This window comes from Zonotrichia albicollis, chromosome 6, assembly GCF_047830755.1.
Source record: "Zonotrichia albicollis isolate bZonAlb1 chromosome 6, bZonAlb1.hap1, whole genome shotgun sequence".
Classification (NCBI taxonomy): domain Eukaryota; kingdom Metazoa; phylum Chordata; class Aves; order Passeriformes; family Passerellidae; genus Zonotrichia; species Zonotrichia albicollis.
Genome location: NC_133824.1, coordinates 46,757,178 through 46,770,427, shown reverse-complemented (window position 1 = coordinate 46,770,427; position 13,250 = coordinate 46,757,178).

Here is a 13,250-nt window from a genome sequence, read left to right as displayed (position 1 = left end):
TATCATAGGGGTAATGACTAGGTGACTTGCAGTGTCAGCTGTTCTGTGAAGCTGAAGTAAGTAGCATTTTTTGATTACTTAATATTTGGAATGTGACCATCTGATTTTTCTTCTTGCACTAATTATTCTGAAGTGAGTTACCTGCTCCAATGCATTTACCAAATATTTCTTCTACTCTTTGAGTAGATTTCTTCCATAAATACCTATTTTAGAGAAATGTGGCAGGAAAGCAGAGTGATGTTGAAATTTATTTGAATGTGTATTTTTTGCACTAAAAACATGCCAGAACCAACGTTATGCAGAGCCAGATGCTAATTAATAGAGTTCCTAAGCCTTCTTTTCTGATTTATAAGCTGATTTTCCAGAAATAAAATACGTTTTAGATATTTTAGTTAATGCTGAAGCTCTTTGGATTGAAAAGACAGCCTGTTCCTGAGGTATTTGTTCACCAGTGGCTGTAGAAAACTAGATTTTCTCATGGACAGAAAATTAGTTTTAATGAAAGATTTTATAGGGTCAGACCTTAAGAATATTAAGCCAAAGTTAAGGAGGGAAAACAATTCTTGCTCACTGGTATAAACCTACTACACACATTTTAAGTAGTTTAAAATTTTATTACTATGCTATTGACTTTTATATTGTTTGAAGCAGGAAGACTTCTTTCTATATACACTCATAACAATAAGTCACTGTTGGCTAGGTAGCATCTCTTTAGTGTGTAAACTATTGCTCTAGTGAAAACAGCTGCTTTTTTTCACTTTATGAGTGCTTGGGGACATTTCAAGAAAAGAGGCTTGTTTTGTCCTGCTGTCTTTTGTTTTTATTTCATTGGATCTTATTACTGGGGAAATTGAATTTACTACTTTTAAAATTGGATTGTTAACAAAATCTTATTAAACAAAAAAACCTGATCTAACAAAAGTAAGATACAGCAAATTGAACTTTCACTTGTGATATGTATTATAGACAGTAAAAAAAAAAAAAACTCTGGAAACTTCATTATTATATGGAATTATAAACCTTTTTCAGGAATGAAAACTAAGCTTAACGAAAGTACTTTAGTAGCAGTATAAAAAAAAGACCTCTACCTACCTAACCACCTCTCTTTGCAAGCAAATTACCCTTTGTGCTTGAGGTGCATGTCCTTAAATAAATGATCCCCAATGAGAACCAGCTGGGTGTGGGCACACAGGTTGTGGGAATTGGGAGTGGGGCTGTGCCTGAGCCCCATCCCCAATGAGATACAGCTGTGAAAGGCAGGTGAGCAGTGTTGGAGGTGATGAGCCATGGAGTGCTGAGGGGTTACTGACCATTCAGCAAGGGAACAGAGGGCTCACAGGTGCAGTGCATCAGGGTATGAAAGGTTGGGCTGAAGAACAAGATGAGCAGATGCTTGCAGCCTTCTGAGGTGAGATGGTGTTGTTTTGTATGGGCTGGCCCTTGAAGGCTTCTGATATGGTAAGGTGTTACTGTGTATGGGTTGGAGCTTTCTGAAATTGTTTGATGATGCTGTGTGTGTTGTGGCTGTCTCAACTGCAACATATGCTGCAATAGAGAGCAGGCTATTTTAGTAGCAAAATATCTATACAGCTAATTTTTTGGATAAAAGCTCTGAGCTGTACGTAAGGCAGTGGCAGAATGCACCTGGGAGAGCTGTCTAGGGCTGTCACAACTTATTAATCTGTTTTAGGCCATGACACAATATGTACATCTTAAAAAAGGTAGTAGGCAGGTTTAATAAAGTGCTGGGCAGGCTGATTAAAAAAAGTGCTGAAAATAGGTTTAATGGTTATAAATTTTTTTTTTTTAATTAGTTTAATATTGTCCTAGTTCCAGAGGCTGCTGTATTAGCTGTGTATCTCAAAGTTGTTACTTTAAGGAGTTAGGATTTTCTATCCTGACAGAATATGTACATCTTGAAAAGGTAGTAAACAGGCCTAGTAAAGTGCTGGGCAGACAGGTTAAAAAAAATGCTGAAAATGGGTATTGTTTTTTAAAATTAGTTTAATTTTGTGCTAGTTCCAGAGGCTGCTGTATTAGCTGTTTATATCAAAGCTGTTACTTTAAGGAGTTAGGTTTTTCTATCCTGCTGGCAAGAAATGCTGAAGTAGGTCATATTAAGTGGATTTTGAGCAATGTTATGGGTACTTTTTTCAATCAAAATTACATGAAGTGTAACAAACCAGAGCTGTAATGATGGATGGTCCTTACTGGTTTATTTAATGTTTCACTGGAATGTGTTGTGTTTTTGCAGACCAGGAAATATTTTTTGTAGCTACTAAAACTGCAGTATTTTATGCTGGATAAAAGGATTAGTAACTTTTATTATTACTCTTTGTTTGTGCTTCATCAAATGATTGTGTTTGCCTTATTTATCTGATACACAGAATTGTGTTCTACTGAGTTAGATGGTCACCTAAATCTACAAAATTGTTCAGTTTTTGTTAGGTTCTGCACAGATGGCCATCTACCACCTCTTTAGTGCGTTTAGTAGATATATGAAAGTGTGGTTTAAAAAAGTGGATCAGAGAAACAGTCTAGTCTTGGCTTTGCTTCATAGAATTTCTCTTAGAAAACTTAAGAGAGGTAGTTGTAGGACAGAACTTTTGTTCTGTCTCCTGTCGGGTTAGTGGGAGATGAAAAGTGCCAGAAGAAGTTAGCAGTAAAAGTGCAGTTCTATGAAGTTAATTTTTTTAATGCTTAAATGCTCCCCAGTATTCTAAATCTAAAGCTGTCCATGCAAGCACAGTGCCATTATTGCCACCTTCTGGCAAGCACGGGGTGATTCCTATTCACAGTCACCAGCCAGGGTTCTGTTTGCAGGGAATTTGGACTCACCCTCTGGAGTTTGATATTTGCTCTGCTTACAGCTTTGCATTTTCCTAGTGGAGTCACCTTTCTGCCTTTGGCTTAGTGTTTTCCAACATGTCGAACGTGTTACTTTTCCCTGGAAGATGTGATTGATAAACCCTGAGTTGTTCAATGATGAATTTTGTTTGAATGATAAACAAACACCTCATAAACAAAGAGTTACTGGGCAAAGGCTGATTATTCCCCTGCTCCTTTCCCTTCCTGGTGAAGGCTGTTTTTAGGGATTATGCATCAGCATTATAGGTTTAAAATGCATGTCAGCAATTAATAGGACAAGAGAGGATTACACAAAAGGCTGTGGAGTAGCAAATGACCTTGCAGTGCTGAAATGTGAAGAATGAAAGTATCACTGATTTTTGGTATAAAATGTTTGCTAGGAAAAATTGCTGTCTTTAAGACTTTAAATAGAGTTGCAGCTAGAGAGATTAATAGATTTACTTATGATGAACTTTAGAAATTTTGCTATTCTGTATCATCTCTCTTTTAGGAATACTTAGTTTACAGAAGTTTCCACTTGTTCAGAGGAATACTGAGAAGTGGGGACTACCCTGATTATTCTTTGCCAAAGCTTTCTTCCAAGAGAGCTTCTGAGTTCTGATACCACATGCTTTGAAATGAACAGTACATTTCTAGCACATTAAATCATATTAATGTTTCAATGGAAATATTAGCAGATAACCCAAGAACAACTGAGATCTAATATCTCTAACATCCTCTAGTCTTTTTGATTAAATTAGTAGGCATGAAATGTTTGTAGTTTTTTTGACAGGTACTTGGCCCTAAAATGTTGGCATTTGATAATGACACTTGCTTTTCATAAAATGCTTACAATAAGATACTTTTCCTATTCAACAGAATGTTACTTGTGTACTGAAAATGGAAAGAAAATACTACAGGATAAATATAGATTTGTATGTCTTCTGCTAGTATTATGGTACTTTGGAAAATGTTGGTAAGTAGTGGAAGAACTTAATCTTATTTAAAATGTGTTCTATTTGTGTTATAGCCCTTTTAAAACAATTATTTGCATTCTGAAATCTGTGTATGCTCTCTAAACCCCAAGTTTTTAACAGAAAGCTTAGGGAAGGGAAAACACATTATAGAAGCAAGGACTTGAGTGCAGAAATCAGTTCCAAAAATAACAATGAGCACTTGTGCTGAAATTCTCAGGAAGGATGAAGCCTGAGAATGAGCCTGAAGATGAAGAAAGCTTATGGGAATATGTCAACAAATCTTCCTCTGTTTCCTGGAGGTGACTGCTTGTTCTAACATCCTATTCATTAATGTGATTTATAATATAAACTCTATACTGACTTCTATATGTAGGCATTAAATAGAGGAAAACAACTGATTTTCAGGTATCTAACATCTGAAATCGTTTCTCTGATGATTTACTTTTCTTCTATGTCTCCCTTATTTTTTTCTCTTACAGAACGCTTTCTGCTTTTGTTTAAGGACCCAAAGTGACAAGGTTTAAGCAGGTCAACATCCTTGCTTTTTGTGCGCAGTCTTATCCTGCCAGGTGAGATCTGAATGATCTGTTCAATTTTGCTTCACCCCAATGTTTCATTAACATCTCTTATTTTTCAGATAGCAGTATTTAATTTTCCTGCACACACTAATAACTTTTGCTCCAAGGGAAAGGACAATAAATATATGGGAGAGAAAAGTAATAATTCTAATTTCTTTCCCACTTGAGATGGAAACCATTATTCTGCTGGATCCAATTACTACTTGTAAAGTAGGAATCTTATCTGTCATTTATTTCATCCCAGGAAGATAATGTGAACTTTTCAAACTTGGCTTTTATGCCAATGAATCTATGTTATGTCTTAACACACATCTTGCTAATAATGCAAAACTGTTTTATCATCTTATATTGGGGATGGAAACAATCAGATTGCTTTAAAACTCCAGTGTAATAGCACATAGCGTATCTAGCTATTAATTAATTTAAGAAGTGTCTGTTCTGTGTTCCTCCCTAGCACTTGATGTGTTTATATGCATGTTCTTCTTGGAAGGCCGGGGACACTTTGTTCTGACTGAGAAGTGATGTGGAGGGATGCCATGCTCAAAGCCTGTTTTCATATCTCCTATCAACATGTAAGTTTACAATTAACTTGATCCATGCAAGCAGAGTCATTTATTCTGGACTAAGCAGAAGGCTAGCTGTCTTCTTGAATTAAGGCCTGAGGTTGGAAGAGAACCAGTAAATGTTATCAGGCAGAAGCAAAAGTTATTTTAAGATGCAAGGAGGTACGGTCAGGAATGGTTCACTAAATCATTTGGGACCTATTTCCACACATTTCACTGTGTGAGCTCTTGCTCAACTTCTAAAGCCATGTGGCAAGGGGGTAATGGTGGTGTGGGAGCAGCAAGAAATAACAATTTAAATGTAATTTAACTGAGTACCTGTTAAATGCTACTTCCCGGAAGCAGGTAACCACACTTAGAGAGAAAAAAATGTTCAGTTGTAGCTTTTCAGGGATTCCTTCTCACAGAGTCTTCTAGATCTGGTTTTCCCTGGTAAGTCAGAGTGGTTATACTGGGAGATACTGGATTTAGTATTTCCAGGCTGTGTTGTTGATGGAATCCAGGCACAGCAGTAACAAGCTACTACACTAGAAATGTTTTATGGTGAACTGTCTGGAAACTTTGGGGTTTGCACTTAATAGAACAATATCTACCATCCTGAAAATGAGTAAGAGGGAATAGTGTAGGGAATTAAATTGTTCTCTCTCAGAAAGATGCATGTGGATGTGTGCCTGGAGTTCTGAGCTGCTTTTGTTTGCCAGAGCAGTCAGGTGCTGTTGGTGCCTTGCAGTTTTTGCTGCTGGAGTTGCCACCCATGTTGCAGCATGTTTATAAATAAAACCGTTTCTAGCTGCAAGCTCAGCCTGCAATGGAAAGCCGAGTTGTGTTTCTTCTGGCTTGCATGTTACCACTAGGAGAACTACTGCTGGCACTCAGTCAAGAATTCTATTGATTCAAAAGCCAGTAAAGAAACTCTCAGGACTGTGTTGCCTCTGCAAGTATGAGTAAAAGTTTATTTATATCAGTCAAGTGACTATACATGACTACAGATCAGACCATTGAAATGAAGGAAGGTGCTTTCACAAGTGACTCCTCCTTATCTGACTGGGCTCTCATTTGTGCCTTAGCAGATAATTTTAGAATCTCAGGGTGCATGTATGGTAGTTCATAATATGCTGGAAACGCAAAACTTCTTAGAGAAACACCTTTAGCTAGTTAATAACTAATTATGGTTTAGGCTGAATTCCTTTGTGTTCATCAAATACAGCACAAGCAATAAGCCACATTCTCATGTTTTTTTCTCAGATGTGCTTCTAATATTGAATAATTTTTGAACAGTGCTAAGGGTCTTTGTGTTTTCTTATATAATCTTGAAAAACCACATTTCTTTCTTAATTTAGCTGTACCTAAGGAATACAATACTGATAATCATCTGTCTGAAACACTAGTGATGGAAGCCTTTCAACCCTTGTGGCGATCAGTTTCATTGCTTTGCTGTTGGATTTTAAACAAAAGGTTTATCCTGAACTTCCCTTACTGTTCTTTCCCATTCAGCAATACACAGAAAAATATGGGGCTTAGGTTTCTTTAGTGTAATTATTTTCCATGGGCATGTAAACAGATGTTTATAAAAAGACATTTAAACACTATGAAGGATACCTGAAGTCCTTTGAATATATGTGAATGGCCATGTCACTTTGGCAAATATTTTTTCTACTACCTTATCTCTATTATGAAAATGCTTGTATAACTTGACCTCAGGTTCAGTCATGGTGATTGCTAATAGGCTATTATTGCTGATTAACTAGGGAATACAGCCTATTTAGTGGGAACTTTTACTGGCCATTGAGACTGTTGGAATGCAAAAGAAAAAAAACAGATTTAGAAATGATATGTCTAAAATAAGAGCAAACAATTCTACAAAGCACTTAAAAGCTTGAAAATTAGTGTAAAAATTGGAAAAAGATAATTTTGCCTAGAAATTAAATTTAGGTAGTCCAAAAATTTTTGGAAGGGAGAACTTTGATGCTCTTTTGCCAGTTTTTATAGCAGCTTTATTAAAGTTTAATTCTCACACTGAGAAACTGAGAAACTTCTAAAACAACCAGTCATAATCCTGACAAGTGTTTGAAGAAGCTCTGTTGTATGTTGGAAAATTTGTTTTGAACACACATCCATTTTAGTTGTCTTAAAACCTGTTTTGATATTACCCTCTTAAGTAGACTCTGCTGAGGGTTAAGACCTAAATTGCACCAGAATTCTTTCTTTACAGGAGGTTATAATTTTTCCTCTAACACTTGCAAAGTTTTGTGTATGTAAAACTACAGCTCAGGTAGGTGAAGATGAATGGTTGCTAATTATGATATTCCAAGTTTGGGAGGTTTCTCTATCATGTTGTTTTTTCATTTCCTCTTTCAAGCTACCTGCATGTACCTGCTGTTGTTGTAGCATGGGAGGCTGATAGTTCTTTTTGGAGTTTGTATTCTGGGAAGGATTGTTTTGTAGCTCTGAAGGCTGCTGTGAAATATCCTAAATTTCAATGGCAGAGGATGAAGAAACTTGTTTTGACCTTAAATACCCCAACAATTTCCAAACTGACCTCGTAAAGGTGTTAATCACTTATATTCTCTCGGTGCTGAATGAATATTCTGCTGTTTTCCTTCCTTCCTTTGCAGGAAAGGTGCATGGCCATAACATACCCTCTCAATTTTTCCATGCAAATAACCAAGCAGGAAAACATCAGCAGAGGGCGCTCTTGAGTTATAAATAGAATAATAATAATACATTGACATTTTAAAAAGCGTTGCCATGTGTTTTCAGTATCCATTCATAGAATCACAGCGTAGTTTACAATGGAAGGGGCTCTGGAGGTCCATCCCTGCCTCAGAGCCAAATTCGAAGTTAGACACAATGAATTTGGCCTTGGTAATGTTTCTGCATTGCTGGGTCACCTGTAACAAGCTGCAAGCTGATTCAGTTTTTCTCCAAACTACTTTTACAGCCATTTGTGAGGCTGGATGCAGAGCGTGCCCAGAGATGAAGCATAGTTATTTTGTATGAGTGAGACCACAAAAAAGTTGTTTAACCATTTCTGTTTCCAAAGTCAGTAAATAGGTTTATGAACAGTTGCTCCTCAACTTTAATAAAAATAGGCAATCATTAAAAAAAACAGTTCTACAAGTATTTTGTCTGTTACTTCTGTAAGGCAAGATTGACCAGCATGGCACTTTCAATGTAGGTATTGTTGAAGCAAAGTATTGTTGATTTATGGGTTTTTTAAAAAGTATTTCTTAATCAATAGTATGATTTTACTTCTTTCCAATGACTTTACTGGAGAGTTGAGGTAGATTACAACAAGAAGAATTTACAAGTGAGTACCACTGTCATGTTTTAAAGCCTTTTTTCCCAAAGATTTTGTATTGAATGTGTGGACAGATTTATAGAAAGTACAGGTTTCTCCAAATCAGTGAGTTTTATTAAGGAAATGTTTTCTTGTTTTAGTGTGTCCTAGCCTGTCATTGTTACTTGAATTAATTCCAGTTCCTTTCTTCAATCTAGTTGCTTATATTAGCTCAAATTTTATTGGCTAAAATGGTAAACTGTTGAATTCTGTAGGATACAGCATTTTCCTTTAGCTTATCCAATTCTGCAGTGCTTTTCAAGAGTGTGTTTGTGACAAAATTGCAGACTTCCAAGCTGAGGAACAAATCTGCTGTAAAATACCAATCTCAGTGCCACTTGAGGGAGTTTACTGACACTCATGTCACATTAAAGAATTTCAGATAGTTACTGAAACCTCTGGGATGCACTAATAATTTGTTAATTACCTTAAAGCAAATGTTTCACTACTGTCTTCAGTCTGAGAAGCAATGTTGTTACCTCTTTGTCTCTTTTTTAGGACAAACTGTTAGCTACAATATTTATTTAGAAAACATATTTGTGATTGTACATATTAAATAGGGCTGTGGGAAAAGGTAACATATCTTTTTTTTTAAGTTCTCTTTTCACTCCTAGGAAAATGAATATTTTAGGTATGGTTAGAGCAACACAAATGTCTGCCCACCCTTATGGATTTTGAGCTAGAACAACTCATAAAGAGGTTTTGGAACTCTTAAAAGCACTTTCTCCCTCATTTAATCAACTCTATTTGCATGCTATTCATCTAAAATTTTAGCTCCTCTCAGATGCTGAGCTATCCCTTAGACACAAGCAGTGGGTTCAGTGGAATTTCAGTTTAGATTGCTGGCAGCTCTGTGAACAAATGAGCTTTGAGGCAAAAGGCTGCTGAGGCACAGGCAGCTGGGAGTGTTGCTGTGTATGGATGCAATACCAGCTGCTGTGGAGGTCTCTGCAGGCTGGGAAGGGCTGCAGGGAGCTGAGGTGGGACTGCTCTGTTAGAGCAGAGGCAGGGGCATGGTGAGGGTTTGAGTTGTGCTCAGAGCTTGGGCAGGGTTTATGTGTGCTGTGGTGTTCCTGGAGCAGCAGCAGCAGCCTGATCTTTCAGCTACTGCTGAAGTGTCTCCTTGGTGTCACAGTTGGAGGCAGGTCCAGTTGAGCAGGCAGGGTATGTTGATCCCTGATAATCTCTGATGAATGGGGGTGTTTGCCATGTAGGAATAATATAAATTTAGAAAATATACTCCCAGCTAAAATGGTGTAGGGGGATAGAATATAAGCAAATAGAGAGTGTAGAAAGTAATCTTACCCCTACAGAGCTGCAGCTGGGCCAATTATCAAAGATTAGGAACAGGCCTGACTTTAACAGGCCACAGCTGTAAGCAATGAGAAGAAGAGTGCTATAAAAGGCTGGGGTGGCTGGGTGAGAAGGGAACTGGAGTCAGGTGGTTATTTAGTGAAGAACAAAGAGTCAGTGCTCTGAGGAGCTGCCCATGAGAAACACCAAGAAGGTATGGAACTTTTGTGATAAGGAGACAACTGTATGGAACCCCTGTAATAAGATGACAACAAAATGGTATTTAAAAAAAAACCCAAAATTTTAAAAAATTCTGCGATATTCCTGGTTTCAAAATGCTGAAGACCTCTTTATTTTTTTGTTAGATGACATTAGCAAAGCTTTTATTTTTTTCTATTTTGTTTCAAAAATAAAAATTGCTATTAAACATGCAGCTGAGAAATATGAATTGTCAAGCAGAGGTAGGCATGAGCATCTGTGGAGGTAATGTGGTATTTTAGTGTGTTGGAAGATGGTGGTGTGGAGATGGGGAAGTTCTTGTGTAGTGAGTTTGGAATGATGTGGAGGACTTGGGGCACAGAAGAATTAAAGATCAGTTTAGGACAACTGCTTATGACAACCCTATCTCTTCTGAATGCTGACCCAAACTGAAGAAGGCTGGGCTTTAAAACACAGAAGAACTCACAGCTGGGCAGTCCTAGCAGTGACAATGGGGGAAGGGCCCCTACTGTAAACTTTTGTATCTCCTGCAGAAAACGTAGCTCAAAAGGGATACAGGGAGAGTGATGAGGGACTGACCAAGCCTTAACAGTGTGAGAGGTTTACTCTTGACTCCCAGGGTACAGGTGACCACCACTGCAAACAGCAGCATACTTAGCACTCCTGCTGGCAGTGCTTCTTGCAGTGAGTGTTTGGAGTGTTCTTGGTGAAAAAGAATTCAAAGTCACACCTTGGATCATCCAGTTACTGAAAGGAATTGAGATACATGAAATTATGTGAGAATAAGCTGTTACACCTGGCAGACTGCAAAAGGCACAGATTCCTAGATCTTTCAGACAGGTACTACATCTACAGAGGAGTGTTATCCTGACTGATTAAAACCAAGCACATAGCACTATAGATTCTTCATGTAACTGCCTGTGTTTTGGTGTTCCTCTTCCTTCTCCCCCCAGCACAAACGCTAGCACATTGCCCTCAAATGGCTGCCAAGCAGTTTTAGACTCTCATAATGAGATTCTCTGTGTATACTCTTTAAAAAAAAGCAGAAATGGCGCACCATCGTGTAGTTTTTTCATGACAAGTTTTACTTTGCCTTTGTAGCAAATTATAGTGGGAGTTCTGTGGGTTTTTGTTACCTTAATATTGTGAAGTTGCAATTCTTTGCCGACTTTTACTATCAGGATGACCAATTACTCTCTTGCTGAGTTTATATTCTGTTGCTATTCTAATGGGATGAGTGAAGAGAAGAGGATATTGTTTATTTTTACTTTCCTCTGTAGGGCTTTGGTTTTTGACACTTCTCTGTGAAATTATCCGTATGTTTCCTTAGGAGTTTTCAGGAAAGATTTAAGTTCACTATTACACAAAAAAGGATAATATCCAAGGTGCTGCTCTTGTTTTGCTAAATTGAATTTAGTTCCAAAAATTGTTTAAAATAAAATCAGTGGGATTTATGTCAAGGTTATTTAAATACTCCCTACATTGTGGAACATGTTAGAATGAATTGAAAGTCTTTCATTTCCCCAAATTTATTCTGAACCTCCAAAGAAAAATAGAAATGGAAGGTAATTTCTTATAAACACTTGTAGGGGCACTTACAAACAATGTTTCTTGAATTTCTAGAATTAAAAGCAACTGTGTGTAGTGCATCTTCCCAAATCCGTGCAGCTAATTATCTACAACAAACTTTCTAAAAGCAAACAGATAAGATCAGTATATCTCATAAGAGGAGCTTTATAAGGATGCTCTGCCTCTGATCTGGAGACAAAATTGATGGGAATTTCCCATTTCTTTTGGAAAGACTGGCAGTGGTTATAGTGAATTATCTATTGGTTCTTTTATTAGGGATATGTGGACAGAGCAACTGTATAAAGGAGGGAAACAAGACTTTTCCCATTCTTTCAATTATTCAACCATTTTAAAGAAATAATAAATTATTTTTGGCTATATTTTCAAAAGGAAGGCCAGTGACATCTTGGCCTGGACCTGGAAAGATGTGGCCAGCAGGAGCAGAGCAGGGATTGTCCCCCTGTGCTGGGCACTGGTGAGGCCACACCTCGAGTGCTGTTCCCAGTTCTGGGCCCTTCACTGCAAGAAAGCCATTGAGGGGATGAAAAGAGTCCAGAGAAGGGCAGCAGAGCTGGGGAAGGGTCTGGTGAGTCCTGTGAGGTGTGGCTGAGGGAGCTGGGGGTGTTTTGCCTGGGGAAAAGGAGGATCAGGAGAGACCTTACCACTCTCTAGAGTGACCTAAAGGAGGGTGTAGGCAGGTAGGGTCAGTCTCTTCTGCCAGACAACCAGTGATGGGACAAGAGGAAATGGCCACAGACTGCATCAGGGAAGGTTGAGGCTTGGTATCTGGAAGCATTTCTTCACAGAAGGGGTTGTTAAACATTGGGATAGGCTTCTTGGAGAGGCGGTGGAGTCACCATCCCTGGACGCGTTCAAGTGAAGACTGGATGTGGCACTTTGTGCTTTGGTCTAGTTGACACAGTGGTGATCAGTGAAAGGTTGGACCTGATAATCTTGGGGGTCTTTTCCCACCTTAATGGTTCTAGGATTCTGTGCTCCATACAGTGTGTACTCTGTAAAACATTTTTTGTAATGAAAAGGTACAATGTTCTGGAGGCAAGATTAGGAACACAAGATGCTTTATAGCCTGAGTGAGAAAAGGACTTACATGGGATTTAAATACTATGGACTGTATGGTAACTTACTGCAGCCCCTAAAAATTTAAATGCCGGCATGAGCTCATCTGGATGGACAATAGGCAGCAGTGTCAATACTGTCTTGCTATGACTGCAAAAATAGTAAGATTTTTATTGCTATATACACAAGCTTTCATTAACTTTGTAGAACTCTTGCATACAGTGTTATATACAGTGTTGCAAGAAAACTTTCATTTGAAAAATACAAACCTACTACTGAGCAGATGTGGGGGGAAACCACCTGGAAACAGATGAAACTCTGCTGATTGTTTAGATGTCACACCTTCTTGTTATGCTTATGAACTGCTGAGTGGTTTGTTAAATCCATTTCCAGTTGCAAGACCTCTTACATGAGGGTGGCTTTGAGCCAAGGCCTGTGCTGAAGGCTAGGAAGTGACAGGCAGCTGCTTCTTCTGGTGAGAAGCTGGAGCCAGCAGTGTGGAATAGACAGTGTGGTGGCATCTCTTGGGATGTCCATCTGGACCATGGATAGCCCATCATTAGGTTGGGGAATGAGGCTGACTGTGGCTGAAGAAATGCAGCTTCTTAAAATGAGTTTGTGTCCCAGATGCAGAAGGGTCAGAAGAAAGGGACAGCAAATCAGTAAAATCAGTAACAGGGTGGGAGGGGGAGTCTGGTTTGCTGTGGGCAGGCAAAACAGGAAATCCTACCTCATATATGTGAGTGATGGAGGTGGTGAGGAAAACCTCCAAAGAATGAAAGCTCCA